This window comes from Belonocnema kinseyi, chromosome 9 (genome assembly GCF_010883055.1).
Source record: "Belonocnema kinseyi isolate 2016_QV_RU_SX_M_011 chromosome 9, B_treatae_v1, whole genome shotgun sequence".
Classification (NCBI taxonomy): domain Eukaryota; kingdom Metazoa; phylum Arthropoda; class Insecta; order Hymenoptera; family Cynipidae; genus Belonocnema; species Belonocnema kinseyi.
The window spans coordinates 79,278,534-79,297,223 of NC_046665.1; the positions used below are offsets into that span (position 1 = coordinate 79,278,534).

Consider the following 18,690-nt stretch of genomic DNA (forward strand, 5'->3'; position numbering starts at 1 on the left):
GCTCGGAACCCTTGCTTTTAAAGCAACGGCCGTTACTTTAAAAAGCAAGGGTTCCGAGGTCTTAGTTCTTACGCCAAAGCTAGAATAAGATCCAGGAGCAGCTCCGTGAATTAATCTTTTTGAATTTCTCTCAGTGTAGGCATATTATATTTTTTAAGCGAATTTTTTTCAATTAAAAGTCCTCAATACATCCGAAACGTCTTTTATGGTGCAATTCATTCAAATTAATCTTTGAATATACTGTTACAACCTCCCGAAACAATAAAAATTAACGTATATGAAAAAAAAAAAAATGTAAAAATTATGAAGATAATAATTTTCTGAGAAACAACTAAATATCCTTCGTATTTTTTCAATATTTTCTTTGTTTTTAGTTACAATTTCTGCTGTAAAAACTTCCCTTTTTTATTGTCAAACTTATGTATTATCTCTGAATCACTTTTAATATTCCCAAGCCATTTCTTACTTTTTGGTAGAAAATGTGGTGAAAATACTGTGATTCAAAAAACAAAGAAAGTTTCTATCCTGTTCCGTGTATGAGACATTAAAAAAATTCCTGCTTAAAACATAAAATCCCGTATATTTCTCGGGCAAAAAAATGTCTCGTAAACCTGCCTTTCCTGCACGTTACATACCCTACATTAATTCTCAAATGCGTCAAACTTTAAATAACTTAATTTGAAATTGTACAATCTAAATTATTCGAATCTGACAAGACATAATTTTGAATATATTTAAGTTTAAAATTACTTGAATTTTGAAAGAATTCCATTGTACAATTATAAATTATCCCATATTTGACATGAAAAGCATTGATGTGCTCTAAAAGTTTGGTGCAAAATGCTTGTGATTCGAAGAAGCGTGAGTCTGAAAATGACAGAGCAATGATTCTACAATAGATTACGTGCAATATGAATATTTTACAACGGTTCTTTTCGTTTTAGAGTATGATGATATCAGGGACAAATACAATGGTGTACCTGAAGCTCTGGACGAATATTTTAGCAGAGTTTTTTTCTGCAAAGCCCTTCGCTGTCCTTAGTAAACAAATTTCCTTCACTTGAACGTTTAGAACTTTAGGCACATAATATAATGTGTTATTAATCTTCACTCCAAAAGCTTAGTGTTTTAAATATGTTACAAAATTTGAGTAAAATCTGTTCATAATAGGTAGTATAAGTCTTAATTTTAGCACAGACTCAGATATATACTGCAATTAATAACCCTAATCGAGAATCAATAAAATCGCACAATCACTGCTCAGTAAAAAGTGCAGAGTAACGGTGGCTACAAACTATTTTTTTTTTTAATATTTCAGATTTGAACTTGTCCATTTCAACTTTTTGAGCAGTTTATGACAGTCAACGAATGAAATTCAATTTGAAAATTTGAATTTGAATCAAAGAACAAACAATAAAGAGACTAAGAGAAAATGAGAAACACCAGCAAGAGAAAAGTAACAAAGGGCGAATTACATAAATTGAAAACGAGGAAAACTCATGCAACTCGTGCACTATACAGGACATGTGCCATAAAAAAGTATACATTATAGATTATACAGTGCGCGTACCCTCTTTTCCTCGAATATTCCCGATCCCATAAAAACTCGTGCAGTAAAATGCCTTTAAAACAATGCTTCGTTATCAATCTCTTAAATTTAAGAATCCATCCTTCTCTCTAGAACCTTGGAAGAACAATTTGCGGTGCCGGGCACCCTTGAACCGGAGCTTGGAAAAAATCGATCACACCTTTCGAGAAAATTGAAGCGAAGCGGCGATTTGTTACCTCCGCGAATTTCGCACCCAAAGTTCGAGAAAACGTTCGCTCATATGATCGTACATCCCCAGGAAAAAAAGGAAATAAGAAATACAGATCACAATCAGGGCCGAGCCTTCGGATCACTTAAGCCGGTGCTCAACTGAAAATCAAGAATCCTCTCGGATGGTGGCATGGAAGCAAGCTACGAACAGCCACAAAAAAATGCAATTCTGTATTAATCTACAAACCTGACGTAATTCCTAATCCAGCAACAATATGCACAGACGTAGATTCTTGCAGCACAACAATGTACATGCGAAAACGTTCACTTTATAAATGCCGAGTGGAGCTTTATGGGCCAGGGGACTTGTGAGGTGAGGGGAAAATCCTCACTTTTCTGCGAGGTCGTCAGTCATCTTAGAAATTTGTTTCAGTGACTCTCGTTCAGGTGAATGCGCGACATGCTCGAGGGTTTCGTCGCATTTGAGCAGAGCATAGTGGACCAGCCACTTGGTAAAAAAAACAACGGGATGTTGGAGCGTACGCCATTATCGCGAGAGATTTCCGCTTGGGCATCCGAGAATTCGTGGCGGCCGTCGCGAGTCGTGACGCTCGATATTACACTGTGGCTTCACTTTTCACATCGCGAGGGTCTTCCTGGAGGCGCTGGGACTCGCAGGACGTCTTCCTCACAGAGCGCTGCTATCCCAACGATAGCTTACCGGAAAGCCACCCTTTCGGCGCGCGTTGAGACAATTTTTCACCGAAGGCTGCGGCGGCGGCACAGACCCGAGGTGCGAGCGTGTCCATAGGCCCGAATGATTCTACACATCTTTGTTTCCCTCTCTCTCTCACTCACTTTTTCCTTCTCACTCCCTCTCAAGAGACCGGCCGCCCGGCCAGTTTGTTTCTCTTTCACTCCTTCAGCTTTCGTCTCTCTTGTTGTGCTAGCCACAGTGGTGTAACTCGACCTCAGTAGACCCCTGGCAACAATTTTTCGTCACACGAAAATATTTTGCACCCTTTTTCAAGAAAAGATTGTTTACAATTAAAGCGATTCAAATGCACTATTTCTCTAAATTTAAACATCTCAAACTTGTTGTAATTTCTGCTCCAGTGGTCAAGGGTAATAGCGGTCCATTAATTCAACTTCAGCGAAAATAGGGAACTTTTCTTAAGAACTGTGCTTATATTCTGAACTTTTAAATTTACTGCATTTTTTATGAATTGCTTAAAAATTTAGAAACAATATATCTCTGGTGCTACACAGTATTTACTCATTGGCATGCAAAATAAAACATACAGCGTCTATTTTTAATTGTAGGTGGGAAATAAAAAGGTTTCTAATTAAACAGAAGTTAGAAAAAAGGTTTCATATTTACTTGAACATTTAGAACTTCAGGTATGTGCTACAAGAAAACTAAAATATTATCAAAAAATAAAATAAAGCTTTGACAACGAAACTCTTTCTATAAATCAATAAACATATAAAAATAACATTGTACCCTTATTGTATTTCTTGTAGTTTTGAAGCTTTGGACCAATGAAATAATTTTTGCTTTAATATTTATGTATATAGATGTTAGTGTTCATATATTATTATTTTAGTTGATCAATGAACGTCTTTTGCAAAAGTTGACGATTCCTTTATATTATACATATTTCTTTGTAGTTTGTACATTTGAAAATCTGAATAGTAAAATCATATTCTAAACTAACCGCACATTTTTTGGAATGCTGACGTAAGTTTTTAGATTTATTTGCAATATTAATATAGAAATGCTTTTGTTTTTAAATCTGATAGGATTCTAATTAAGATAATTATATTCTGAAATAATTAATCGAGACTTCGAACAAGAGGACAAATGGAACAGGTTAAATGAATGATGGATAGCAATAAACATAGCCCTCGGAAAGTATTTTTAAATATATAATGAATAATGAATAAGTAATAAAATATATATTGAATATATTTGAAATTTCTTAAGAATATATCTTCTGAAGAGTAAAAAATAGAAAAAAAAATTGATACGTGAGTTTCTTTAGAATAATAGGGGAGACAATAAATAAATAAGGGGCTAACTAACTGCTCCAATTTTTAATGATCTATTTTTCCAACCAATTTAAAATATCTAACATTTCTCTTTTAATTCTAGTGAGGCATTTCACACTTTTTTTAAATCTACCAGAAAAGGTCAAAGATGTTGAACAATAACAAAATGGCGGCAAATTTTCCTGACAATAGAAAATTTTCACTTAAAAAAAAATGCAATTCAAAAAAAGTTTACACAGAAAATGTTTTCCTCTTACTTTACAAATTTTCAATATTTTCCACCCTTTCCGAAATATATATGTACATATATGCATTTTTTTAAATTACTGCGGTATTGTTTCTCACGATTTTTCATTAAAAATGTAATTAAAAATGGATGGTTTCATCTTTTAACACTTTATTTTTGAACATTTTTCGAAAAATATTGTTTTTGTTATTAAAAAAAAAAACAATATTTTTCTAAAATTTTGCAAAAATAAAGTGTTATAAGATGAAACTATTAATTTTCAATAATATTTTTATTGAAAAATCCTGAGAAACGATACCTCAGTGGCTTTTGGAACAATTGGAATACTTGATTTTCAAAAAAATCGCCGTTAGTTTGCTAATTTTAAATTGTTTGTGGGTATTGAAAGAGTGTGTAATCCCTCACAAGAATAAAAAAAGTTATCTATCTTAATTAATTCAAAAAGTGCAGAATTTAAAACAAAATTTGCCACCACTTAAAAACCAATGCTGACAAAATTACACGGCTAATCCGAAAAAAAGTGGAAATGAGTTAGATATATACGGAAAATTCCGTAATAGTGAATCTTCGAACAAACAGTAAAAGCAATATGAGAATTCCCAGCAATCGCAGGTAAATTTTGATCTCATTGAGAGTCCGATATGAACTGTAGCGTTTATGGTAAGTTCCCAAGATTCCTGGTTTCTCAGTGAGAGGCCCCTTTTGTAGTATTGGGACAACCAAATATATAGGGACTATGACGATAGGAACCAGATTTTGAAGCCTGAAAAAAATCCAGGCTTCCAAGCAGGTGTAAGCCCTCTAATATTGTAGGGTTCTGCGGAACAGAGTTACGCTACTGAGTAGAGTCTCTCTCGTTTTCTCTGGTGGTGCCTCTCGCTTCCCCTTTTTATGAGCCTCTCTCTCTGACCCCCACCTTTTGCTCGATGAACCCCCTCGGCCCCTGGCTCTTCACAGAGAACGAACGAAACTATAGTGTCTTGACTCGTAGGTACAGTTCGTACGCACACGTTGATGCGAGGCACACCTACACAATTGAGGATCCAGGATCGAGTCCGCGGAAAATCGCTCCTTTTGCGAGAAATTCAGACGCGAGGTTGATGTCTGTCTTTTAGTCCGCGGATTCAGAAACACGGTCATTCGTGTGGAGAGGAGCGAGCACTTTTCACCGGGGTTTCAATCAATTTTTTAGCTCTTTTCGCCGAGCCTGGATGAGGAGGGTGTTGGAGTCTATGCAAGGTTGTGTTGGATAGGAATGATGAGAGGAGGAAGGGCGGGGGTGATTCATGTGAAATGTCAGTCGAATACTCCAAAACCTGTGCCCGCAGGGATGCCAGCCTGGGAGATTGTCATTCAGGGTTGCCCATTGCTTCTTGGGATGGAGTTAAGATAATATTGGAGTGTTTTGAGAGAAAAGTTATGAGGGTTTCGAGCTTGATAAGCTTGTGAGATTTTCATGAAAAGTTAGAGGAAGGAATGTCATTTTATCGATTGGGTGAAGATTTAATGAGCATTTCGTGATCGGTATATTTAGAGGGGCTTATATTCACTTCGAAAATCTTGTTCCAAGCCACTATAAAATAATCAAATAAAAGCTTCAGAATCACGAAAATCAGCCTTAATCTTGGCAAGGATTCTGAAAAACAAAGTTCAGCGACCCCAGAACAGTTGGAAAAATTGTTTCAAATCTCGCCGGAGATCTCTGAAATCTTTCAATTCTTCTAAAATTTTTGGGAATCTTTAGAAGATCTTTGAAAGATCGCATGAAGTTCATCGGGTCATAATACGAGATCTGGGGAACCTTAAATGGCTAAATCTGATTTTTATTCCCTTATATTACATTTAAATACACACACACAAAATCCCCTTTAGAAAAAAATGTTACGAAACTTTTAAAATAATATACTTTCTAAAATAAATTATGGGGATTTTCAAAGAGAATTAAATATGATTTAAGTTTTATTCGTAATAATATGCTTTTTAAAAAAGATTCAAATTTTTGATCAAATTCTATCATTTCATGAAAAAATTATAGATTTTATTTTTTTAAGAAAAAAAAAAAGATGACTGGAATCATAGCACAAAAACTCGAAAAAGGAGAAATGGGGTAATTTATTTTAAGAAAACGAGAAAAAATTAGACTTTTATTTTTATATGTAGGAAAGGAGAAACAATCTTTTTTGTATGAAATTTTATATTTTTAAATAATAAAAAACATTTCAATTTGGATGCGAGATCGTTGAGAAAACAATCACGGTGATGTAAAAAAGCCCGACAAAAAATAAAATTTGTTACATGAACTATTTTTATACGTTTAAAATCATTCTCAAAGTCAAGAATATTTTCTCTTTTAAAAAATACCTTGAATAATAATTAAATATTAATACTTATAAGCATAATTAGATATATTTATTCAAGATTTTTCATTTCATCCGATAGAATATTTTAGATTTAAAATATAATTAAAATCTTAAAATATTTGACTGTAAAATCATTCAATTAATCAATTCATATTTGGTATTGGCAATATTAAGAAAAAAGTTTTACACTGCTAGACGCAGTTGATAAACTTGAAATATTCAATTTTTCAATTATTTAACTTTGCATGTATCAATTAACACGTTTGAACCTTTCGCTACTCCTTATTAGAATTATTATAATTATAATTTTATTCTAATTTTATATAAGATAACAACTCCTATCTCTGGTGTTTACACTTTCAAAATGTTTTAAACTGCTTTAGCTTTTATTTTTTTAAAGAGTATTTTTAAATGACTATATTTTTCCTCGGTTGAAACTTGTTGCATTTCTGTCACGAAATTTTTTTCTCCATTTTGTATTTTATTTATAAATAGTTTATTTAAGCACGTAAATATTATGCAGATTTATTTGATTATTTTCATTATTATCAATAAATGAATTAATAACGTTTTACATTTAAAAAGATTAAATTAATTATATTACATGTTTCTCCAAGTAAAAAAGGCTGTATTTAGTCGTCCTGAAAAAATGGCGTTGCTGATAGAGGGAATGTACTGATCGTCCCGATGTTAAATGAATAATAACGATTGTTGTAGTTTTTACGAACATTTAATAATTTCAGTAACTTTTCCGCGCAATATAAATATTGTATTTTCAAATGTCGTATAGTTAAGGTGAAAAAAAAGAAAAATGTAAATTTGTAAAAAAAAGAGGAAACAGGGAAATAGGGAAAAGATTACGATCGCTGAGAGAATTATAAGATTAAATATTATTCAGTCATTCACTGCTCTCAAAAAAATTAATATTTACTTTAAACAAAACTGCCGTTTTATTTCAAAATAAAAAAATCCATTATAATTGCGAGAGATAAAATGATAAGAGAGTCGTAGTAAAAAATTAAAATTCTAATGTATCCTCCCTATAAAACATTTCAAGTTTCTCGACCTCTCGACTGTTCCTTGCGGTCTGAGAAACCGCACCTGTTCACTACAGGGGTCAGTAAAAATTTCCAATGAAAACTCCAGTGAATCGTGCACTTTACTTATTTTTACTCTTCTTGTTTGGATTTTGCGCGCAAAATGCAAGTTTACTTCGTTAAAAACTTTTAGAAAGAAACTCTTTCAACTATTGCCTTGAAAATTAATCGAAATATCAACAAAGCATTCAAACTAAAACCTGTCTGAAAATATAAATAAACTATAACAAACATTTTATTAGGATTAGGGTATATTTGTTTTACAAAATCGCTTTGGAAAACATGGTGTGTCTCTCTTCGGCAGAAAAGAGAATAATACATAAAGAAAAGTTACGTACATTAGATGTGCTGTAAATAACTAGGTAGTGCTCTAAAAATAAAACCTCTTCCGTCAGTGAATTTAAGATTTGAAGACTAAAGACTAGAGTTATTTCTTAAATACTTATCGATAGGTTCATCACAAATTAAATGAATAATAGAGCATAAATTAAAGTTATAATTTTAAAAACAATATGAAATACAAGATTTCTATTGGATAAAAATACAAAGTCGTAAAAATTAAGAAAAATAATGTAGTCTTATAATGAAACCAATTTCCAAGAAATGTAAAATCATTAATAAAACTCTGTGTAGGTTCTCGGAAGTAAAATAAATAAAATGTGACATCCACATTATATTTCATCTCGAAGGTTGTAACGTTAGATTAGCACAATTTCTTCTAATTGGTCATTAATCCTTGATTCTATTAATATATTCATATTTTATCATAACTGTAGATTCACTGACAATACAAGAGGGGAATAATAAAATGAGTTTAATCTCTAGAATTGAAATAAAAAATAAATAGTTTGTGAACTGCATAGTATAATGAAGAACCGAGCATGATTTAGAATTCTCTAGAATTTTTCGAGAAAGCAGTTATGATTTGCATTTCCACTTTGCAAATCGTTTGAGCTGCGTCCATTGGCTAGGAAATTGATATTGAAAAATCGATTCAAAAGTAGGTTTGTGAAATTGCAAATAAGAAATATATGTACGACGTGAGCTATTAAAATTTCTGATGACTATGTGAAAAATCAATATTTCAATACAACTTCTGTCAACTGATAAATAATTTCTTTACAAATAATTTTCTTTAATATTAAGCATAATTTACATTTCGATGTAAAATAATTATCGATTAACGTATTTAAAAAAACGGCGCAACGACATATCTCGAAAATCTCGCAATAATTTTGGTTGAAAACATGATTAGCTTTTCATTAGTTGCAGTTGTTTTATACCTTAAATTTAAAATTTAGAAAATTAAATCTAGAAATAATCTCTTTTAAATTATATAAAAAATTATTATAAATATTATACACGTTTCATATTAGTGCTTTTCGCTAGAAATTAGTCTTTTCAAAAGAGAATTTTAATATAAAATCATAAAGAATCCAGGACTGACCATTTCTAAAAATGTGAGGTTGTGTTCGTTTTTTTTCACAGAATATTAAAATTTTGAAACAAAAATAAGTATGAGGATTCACCATTTTTAACAACTTCAGATTATAATCTTAACGCTTTACAGCGGAAATTGGAATTTTCAATAATAAATTATAAGATTTCAAAGTCAAGAAACTTTTCAATATTTTACTTTTTTCAGCTTTATTAAAGTTTTTAACGGAAATTAACATATCTTCAAATAAAAATCATTATAATTTGAGCAAGCTTTAAAATCTTTGGACAAATTTCGATTATGTTAGTATTTTTCGTCGGAAATTGGTGTTTAAAATTTTTTTATATTATATAACAAATAATATTAACACCTTTTTAAGAATTTTCAGTTACTTTGGTGTTTTACAACAGCAGATGCTACTTTTGGGAAAAAAGGATTAGATTTCAAAAAATTATCTTTGTTGTACAATTGTAGATTAAGCTAGCAATTTTTAATATAGATTTCAAAGATTTAGAATTTTTTATAAATTTCAGGTTATTTAAAAATTTAAATTTTTGACTTGAAATTTGTTATTCTAACAAAAATCACGAGATTTTGAAGAAGATTTATAATTCTAAACCATTTTCTATGATGTTATGCTAGTGTTTTTCATCTGCAATTATTAGTATTGTTAATAATAAAAAAAATACATTTAAATCCAATGATTTTTCTTTGAAACAATAGAATTTTTAAACATGAACAACTTCGGATTCTCTTTATATTTTTCGTCGAGAATTGTCATTTTTATTAAAAAATCATTAGATTTAAAAGAAGATTAGTAATTTTGTAACAATTTCAAGTTACGCTAGTGCTTTAAAACGAAAATTGGTATTTTCATAACTTGAACAAGATTTCGAATTTTTTAACAATTTAGATTATGATCATGTTTTTCTTCGAAAAATAAAATGAATTTTCGACAGCTAAAATTAAAGAAAATTAAAAGTGAAAGAAAATATTAAATTGAAATTTTAATTTTTGCAATTTTCTCCAATTTGCAAATTTATCATTTTAAATTCAACTTTTGAAAATTAAATTGCTGGAAAATAATAAAAAATTAAAATTAAATTTTTAACTGTTGTAAACTCAAGACAAAAAGGAATGTTATATTAAAAACAAGTGTTAAATATAAACATTTAAGGTTTTCACGATAACTTAATAAATAAACATTTCAATGCAAAAAAAAAATTTGAAAAATTCGAGTTCTTTCGAAGATGGGTTGCCATTTGAAAATAATACTTTGTCGAATTAATAGTTATCCAAAGAAGTCAATAGATGTGATCTCCTTGTTAAAGTAAAAACATTACGTTTAAACGAAGAGTTACTATCTTAAACAAAGTTTAGTTTAAAAAAGTTTAGACTTTGAAAAATATTCACAATATTTCGAATAATAACAATAAAGTACGTTAGCGCTTTTAACGGGAATTTGGTTATTTTAAACAAAAATCATGCAAGTTCCACTTCAAAATTGAAAATTGCAGTTTTTAACAACTTTAGTTTTAAACCAAAAATGCAATAGTTTGTATGTCTCTCTATTGACAAAAAGTATTATATATTAATTCTGAAGTTAGGCTATAAACTTTCATAAATTATCAAACACATTGCCTATGCCTTTCTTTTATATCATTTTAAATAATAGATACTATGAAACACAACAATTTTGCATCAATATTAATTATATATTTTAATTTAAGAACTGCGTGAGACAAACAAAAATAATAATCGCGAGCTTAGCTCGATTGTTTGTTTTCTAATTAAAAGCAAATAGTTGATCATTTTTATACTTCCTCTACAGGTTTTACAAAGTAAAAGTTGAGGTAAAAGTAACAACCAGCGAAAGCAATAGTTCAGCTTTTGATCAATAAACTCATCAAAATTCTATTTCATGATTCTCGTTTTACTTTCCAATACAACGATTTGGAAATGCAAAATAAACATTTTTAAATTGACTTTGAATCTGAATATGTGTAAACAGAAGGCAGATATCACGTATTCATCTTTTCCGAGGCTTTTCGAATTCACGTATTTTCCCATTAGGTTTCATTTGTTTCCGGCAATGTGGTAAGGTATAAGTATGTTTTTTAAATGAATTTCGAATGAAGAAAAAGTATAGGGTACGGCCCTGAGCAAAAATATCTTTCGAGGCATCAGTCGTGCAACGCATCAAAACTGTCGTACATTGTACAAAGTATTCGATACCGCGGAAAGACGGCAATAGCCAGGCGGGGTCCAAATTATAGCGGAAAGAGGACCAATCAGATTTTACCTTATAAAGCAGCAATGCACCGCAGGATACTTGATTAACCAATCGCGTTCTGTGATATTCCCAATCCAACGTGTACTCACCTATAGATGCACGTACGGAAGGAAAGTACACACGCGTCATTACACCAAGCGCAAGCCACGATTCTCCCAAGCATTATTCTATCAACTAAAACATACCACGTTTATTCTGATTCTGAAACTCATTCCGGAACATCCATACCGATTTTTCATTCCAAACACCCCCCTTGAGAAAATGATGTAATCTTTAGTTTTTAATTTCTGAAATATCGTTATACTGTCATAACCAATTTTAAAGTTTCCATTTATTAACATGGGAATACTTTCGAAAGGGTCACCTGAGAATACTGATCACCCCGTCATTTAATATTGCCGACTTTGTCTACAATTGCTCATTCCCAAAGAGCCTCACTATTTAAACATTGTTAACCCATTAAGTCCCAAAATGAAGAAATTTCTCTTTTACGTTTGAGCTTGAATAATGTTATAAAAGTCAAAGAATTTATTGTAAAATACTCTTTTCTACTATTTTCGGATATGCTCTACACGATGCAATGGTTTAAAAAATGTAAAATATTGATTTTCAATTAATAATTAACAAATTAAAAAAAAAAAAATGCCTTTGCTTTTAGCAATTTTTATGTCAATCAAAATATTGAGAGGGAAGGATTTTTTTGCCGTCGCAAATGTGCACAAAATGTCTGAACTTTTCAAATCCGTTGAGTTTTTTTATCTACGATTTTTTAAAACAAAATGGCGGCCAGAAAACGGAAACCAAAAATTTTTAATTTCGTTTTATCGATATTTTTGGTGATTTTTTCGCTCAAATCATATAAATATTTAATTATTTCAGTAATAAGGTATTTGAATAGTTTATTTTTAAACAGAATAAAAAAATTTTGTGTGAAATAGGTAAAACCATGATATTACGATTATAAAAAAGCATTTTATTGCTATTTTTCGTCATTTTCATACCAAAATTCAATGCAGTGAGTGAAATATCGTTTTTTTCCAATGATTGAGTGATTCACTGATATTATTTTTATAAAATTAAAAGTGAATGTTTACTGATATACAATTTTACATAACTCTCCTGTGCAACACAGAAGTTGAAGCATAATGTAGCATCGTGCAGAGCATACCCGAAAATAGTAGAAAAGATTATTTTGCAATAAATTCTTTGCCCTTTTTATAAAATTATTCAAGCTCAAACGTAAAAGAGAAATTTCTTCGTGTTGGGACTTAGTGGGATAAATACGGAATAGGTACAGTTTTTAAAACATAAATCACCTTTTTTAATTTGGATTTTAACTCTGAACCTAAATTTTTATTTTTTCACACTAAAATGACCGAATTTATCTAATTTTTACACGGCATTAATTTTTAAACGTAGAAAAAGTCCGACAAGAAAATTTTTTTAAATAGGCTATTTTTATATGTTTAAAATATGTAGTTATCTTGCAGAAGGATATTCTCTCTTTTAAAAGATACCAAAATTTATAATAATGCCGTGATACGGGTGACTATAGTTAAGTTTTTTTCCCAAGATTTTTCATTTCGGTATTACTATAATTAATTCTCCAAAGTTTTATTTAAATACTAAATAATTTAGTTTCAAATCGTTCAAATCAACAATCAAGTAGGAAAAATAATTTTAAACCCTAAATAAATTAGTTTGAAATCGTTCAAATATATCATTATAAAAACAATACACTGGAATATTCACTTTTTAAATGATTTAACCATGTACATTTGAATAAATAAATGTTCACTTTCTAATACTTCGTTTTAAAATTACCATATAGTTTTGAACTCTCCCAACTTTATGTTGGATAACAACTTCTGCTTCCAATTTTCTTCCAATTTCCAATTTTCACATTTTCAACATATTTTAAAATGTTTCGATTCAGTTTCAACTTTTTTTAGGGGTGTTAATTTTTAATCGTATATTCAAATAACTTATATTTAAAAAAAAGAGGGAAGTTTTTCGAGAATAGAGGGAAAAGAGAATTTTTTAAAATGGGGAAAGGTTATAATCGCTAAAAATGGAAAAGAGCCTTCAAGTAGTAGAACAGCAAATCACAGGAAAATTACGCGTTATAAAAGTTTTTGAGGTGAAAATCAATAGTATGTAAATTTGAATGTTTTCATAGGAATTCTGTCGAAAAGGTTGAGTACCTAACTTAAAACCCGGTTGAGATTAATAACATGATAAAGAATGCAAAATAATATTACATTATGAATAAATATTCCTTTAATAATATTTGTATATTGGCAAAAATCTATTATTAGTTAGGTAACGATGTATTTCTATAAAGAAATGTAAGTTTAGCAAACATCCTGCAACACATTAGGCGTTCATGCATGTTAAAGCAACATAATCTTATTGCAAAATACTTTATTTTTCATTGCTTTCGTACAGCTCTAATGATAACCACAAACCGTTAAAAAATGACTTGACAAAACTTTCTAGGAAAAACATAAAATAATTACTTTAATCGGTATAATGTCTTTTTCGGTAAATATATTATATAGATTCAATTCCGTGTGTTGCTTCAATCCTAATTACAGAAAAAACTACTCTCAAGGAATATTATAACTATTCGAAATTTCCATTTGCTAGTCATATATCAATTATGTACGGTAAAATAAATATTTTATAACCGAATAAACTTTGTTAAAATTTGAGCCGCAACAATATTACAGAGTAAATTTAAACCGAGCAAAAAATATATTTCTTTCACTAGAACTAACGAAACTTCTGTAAATTTTATTCTTTGGTACATAGAAGACAAGCAAAATTGGTCAATTTCGATTAATCGTTATCATACACAATAATTTTTACTAAGGATGATCTGAACGTATTTCAAATAGAGATTTATTTAACAGAATTAAGCTCACTTTAAATCAGAGTTCGCAATAGAAAAAAACTATCTTGCATGGTAAACAAATAAATTTTCTATAGATAAAGCTCTTAAATTATTCACAAGTCTTACTTAAATGTTTGCTCTATATTTAATACTCATAGTGAGCAAGTAAACAATAGACACTGACCTTGGTTTACTGAAATAGCAAGCAGTAAAATTCTTTTTAAAGAAATTAAGTTTAATCTCACTCTGATTATGGGCACTAATGTGTATACACTGCACTTTACCTAAAATATATTTCCATTCGAAAATTAGTTTTTCTTACCCAGTAGTTCCTCTTTTATAAACATAATTGATATTTGAAGAATATTTTATCAAGCTTCAAGTATTTCGTGTTAGATAATCAATCACATTTATAAATGAAACACTGAGAAAGTCCCTGCGTTAAAAAACATTTTCTACATACAAAAATATTTAGTTTTTGTCTTAAAATGTATTCGTAAACATAGAGTAAACAATTCACATTCATCAATTTTATTATCAATCCGTAAGGTAATCTGAATTCGATTAGGAACTGTAGGTATGACCCTTCTATCCTCAGCAATGGTAAAAATTATGTTCAGGAAAAAACTTCAATTTCCAAACAAAAATGTAAGAAAAAGTATTCTTGGAGCAAAACTAGTAACTTGTAAATAAAACTGGAAATGCAGACTTGAAAATAATCATAGTTTCAAGGCAAAAACGTAAAATAAATCGGATCGTAAAATACTAATAATAAAGGCATTTTGAAGCAATTCATATACAAATTTCAGTCAACGTTTTCAAAAATATGAAAAAGATGACAACTTTAGGTTAAGAGGCGATTATATGAAGGCAATATTGAAGAAATCATAAAATCGCAGTAGCCATTAATAATCCGCAATACTGTACTTGCCAGCACATGACCCCGTTCGGTGAAATAGGTGCTACATTTTATTATTAAAATATGATATAAAAACTCGAAAATTTCGGTACTACTGCGGCCCCCCACTGGATTAATTATATCATTATCTATTCTAATGCAAGTAACAATTGAGATGACTCACGGCTTAATAATCGGCGATTCCATGCTGTCGAAGATTTCACTTAAAACAATTGCACGAGTATTCGCTTAATCGTTATTTCGGTGTCCATTTTGTTTGGTTAATTACTAAAGAGGCGGCAGTGCTGCCGCAGGTTACATTGACACATGAACCGTTACCCGAGGCACTAATAAGATGGAACTTGAAATTTATCGATTAGGCCTGGACACGTTTTTTTATTAACTTACACAAAATAAAAAATTCCAAAAGTAAAAACATAAATAAGGAGCATGAGCGAAACTTGACACACTTTACTTTCCGAACACACGTTTCACAATCACTCAAAGTTAACTTCAAAATAGGTATCAGTCGTGGGCGTAAAACTTGGTAAAAAGGGTTACTGTCATTAGAATTGGCTTATCTGCGAATTGTCGTTTATCGTTACCGAATAATGACCTAAGTTAATTCTTGTCTCTCTCATCTCATTTGCTTCCATTGTGCGTCCAAGATAACGGAAGTGACGTCCATTGTTGCGAACGCGGATCCCAGGTTAAGGTACGTCCACAGTTGTTCTAAGAAATGGGCAAATGGCTGCCGGCTTTCTCTAATTGGTTGGTTCTTCAGTTTTAATGTTTCCGACCTCCCACAGTTAGCCTACGCGCGAAAATTAAATCAAAATGCCGAATTTACATTAAAGATTGCACTACACTAGCCGAAATCGCTCAAATATACACTATGGACTAGGGCAAGTTTGAAAAGCTTACAACCACTTTTTCCTTTTTGAAATAAAAATGATTTGAAAGCCTTTTTTCAATTATACACGTATTAATAAATATTTTATAGTGAATTCTTACGGACCATGAATTTTGAATTAATCTTGGAATTAATATTTTACATAAGATTCATTTCTAGCTACCTTCTTGGTATAGGTATTCTTTATATATTTTATGAGAACAATCTAGGAGTTCCTGAAAAGCACTATATTTTAGTTATAACCTCGTGTTTTTCGGGAAAGTAATATGTCGATTAAAATTACTGGTAAATGAATACCTACAACAACCTTGTTGGCTAATGACAGACCTAATTGACCAAGAACCTAGATGCGCACCCTACAAAGTCCCTATAGGCAAAGTTGCTGTAGGGAGAGTATGGACAACAACAGAATTATGTATTTTCACTTTGACCACCTGCTAACTTTACTGCGTTGACTGCTCAGGGGAAAACAAGGGATCAAATGCATGGGATTCGATTCATTTTTGCCCTATGTTGTTAATATCTTCGAAAAAAGTAATTTTTTCTATATAAGTTTATTTAAAAAATAGTCTTTATTTTTCAATTACTATTAAATGAAATAATGAAATAATTATCATCATTCTTAATTACAAAAATATTACAGAAATAAAGTTTTGTTCCATATCTTTGGTTCATTTTTCCCCCTCAGCTTTCACCGAAATGAATTTAGCTGATGGTTTTGCTTAAAAATGTATGTGCACATTATTTTTTGCAAAAATATTGTTCCTTTTAATTGTTCACACATTGCAGATTAAGTAGACAGAAATTACGTGTGTGTTTATTACATAAAAGAGTATATGAAAAACATTTCTTGAACATGACGCTTCGAAAGGTGTAAAACCTAATCTGCTGAATCGCTGTAGGCATTTTGCAGTTTCACACCATCGTGAAGAATAAAAAAAGTATTATTATTATTATACTAATTATTAATAAGAAGTGACACATTATATTTTTCCAAATATTTTAGAAAGATATTGGCAAACACGTAATATTCTGTAATATAATAGATAAGAGTACAGTAAGAGGATGGTTTCAGGAAACATTCTAAGTTGGTATATATAATATGAATAAAAATTCAATACTATTGTTTACAAAAAGAAAACGTTTTATTCTATTTTTTTATTAAAGTACTGACCGTGAAAGACCCGTAAGGATATGGAAGACAATAAACGAATACACCAATTTTCTCGTGAAATAAAAGAGTAATTTCCAAAATTAGTCTATTCAAATTCAGTCTATTTTAATCATATATTATTTCTATACAAAAATTTTCTTTGTCCTTGAAAGCACATGTTACATATTTATAAATCAACGATTTGCGTTAAGATGTTTATTCTCCATGAAACTGATCAACAAACACGACGTATTTTGAAATTCACATTCATTCACATTTTAATATACAGATGGCGTCGCAATATGAGCGGTAACAAAAGAAACATTACCGGTAATGACGGTGATTTTCCTGCTGAAATTACGGAGAATATTACGAATATTCGAAGATGCTATAAAATATCATAACGGACGTCCCCGGACTCTTTTTTGAGGGATAACAAAAAAATTTATTATGCTAAATAAAAATTTTATGCATATGTATTGTTTTGAGGTTACGTCATTTTTCATCTCTGCCTTTCCGATAATCAGGAAATTATTTATGAAAAAAACTTTTTTGATTGCCTGCAAACAAGGTTAGTTCCGGGAGATTAGTTACTATGTTTATTTGTAAGTCCATAGTTTTCGGCCAAAAATATTGTGCAGTTTGGAAGTAACGCTCGGGTTAATTGTAACATACATAACCTCGAAATATACAGGCACGTTATTAGCAATATCAAAATTTTTTTGATAAAAAAACGCAAAAAAAGTGTGTGGGGACGTCCGTTAGCATGTTCGCTATTATTTCCCAAATTTTTAAGACAAAATATTTATTATTCTAGAAAAAAAGCCGGGGGAACCTAAAACTGACAAAATAAAAAATTTTCTAAGTATCACCACACATGCCCTTAACTAGTTCCGGTCGGCACTGTGCATATGTGCATATTTCAGATTTTAACTTGACCGCGCAACATTCCTAGGTTGATTAGTTCCTAATATCACCAGCGAGGCGCTAGTTGTCCCATCACTCCCTGTTTTTACATAGAAAGCAATGGGACTAAATCACTTTTTTAATTTTTTAGAAAACAAGATGTTATTTCAATGCGAATAAATTCTTGAAATTAAAACAATGTTACTCATTTAATATTTCAAAAAATTTTCCCGATGATTTTCTATGAATACTAAAGACAAAATATGATTTATATGGTCGTACAATAATCTTGGCAAAATGGAATATATCTTAGATTTGAATTTAAATGAAGATTAAAATATGATTCATAAAGTTTGTTGTCGAAAACAAATGAACAATATTAATAATGTAATGTAAAAATCCCGGAGAAAAATTGGAATAGTACTAAGTTTAAACTTACCGTGTAAATACTCTCGCTTATAAATATATAATGTATTTCTATTTGAATTTAACTAAATTTACATTTGAAACCATTTTATTTAATAATCAGTGAAAAATACAAAAATTAATTTCTTTAATTGCTCTCTTTTATCATTATATCCTTTTAAGTCTTCAAAACAAAGATGTTAAAACATTGAATATATTTACATTTTGGACGTTTTACAAAATTATAATTCATATTTGTTCCTCTGAAAAATA

General features: G+C 30.3%; 1 protein-coding gene across 4 annotated transcripts in view; it reads right to left on the reverse strand.

The window, feature by feature from the left end:
- The window catches only part of LOC117180902 (chromodomain-helicase-DNA-binding protein 7), a 50,236-nt gene extending 34,528 nt beyond the window's left edge, over positions 1 to 15,708 (reverse strand). For 3 of the 4 annotated variants that reach the window (XM_033373507.1, XM_033373506.1, XM_033373504.1), the window contains exon 1: positions 15,225 to 15,708. The gene's annotated coding sequence lies outside the window, so the exon portion shown is untranslated. Of the gene's footprint in view, positions 1 to 2,006; positions 2,237 to 15,224 lie in introns of those variants that run through there. The other variant, XM_033373505.1, reaches the window with a different exon arrangement.
- Between the last annotated feature and the right edge of the window lie 2,982 nt (positions 15,709 to 18,690).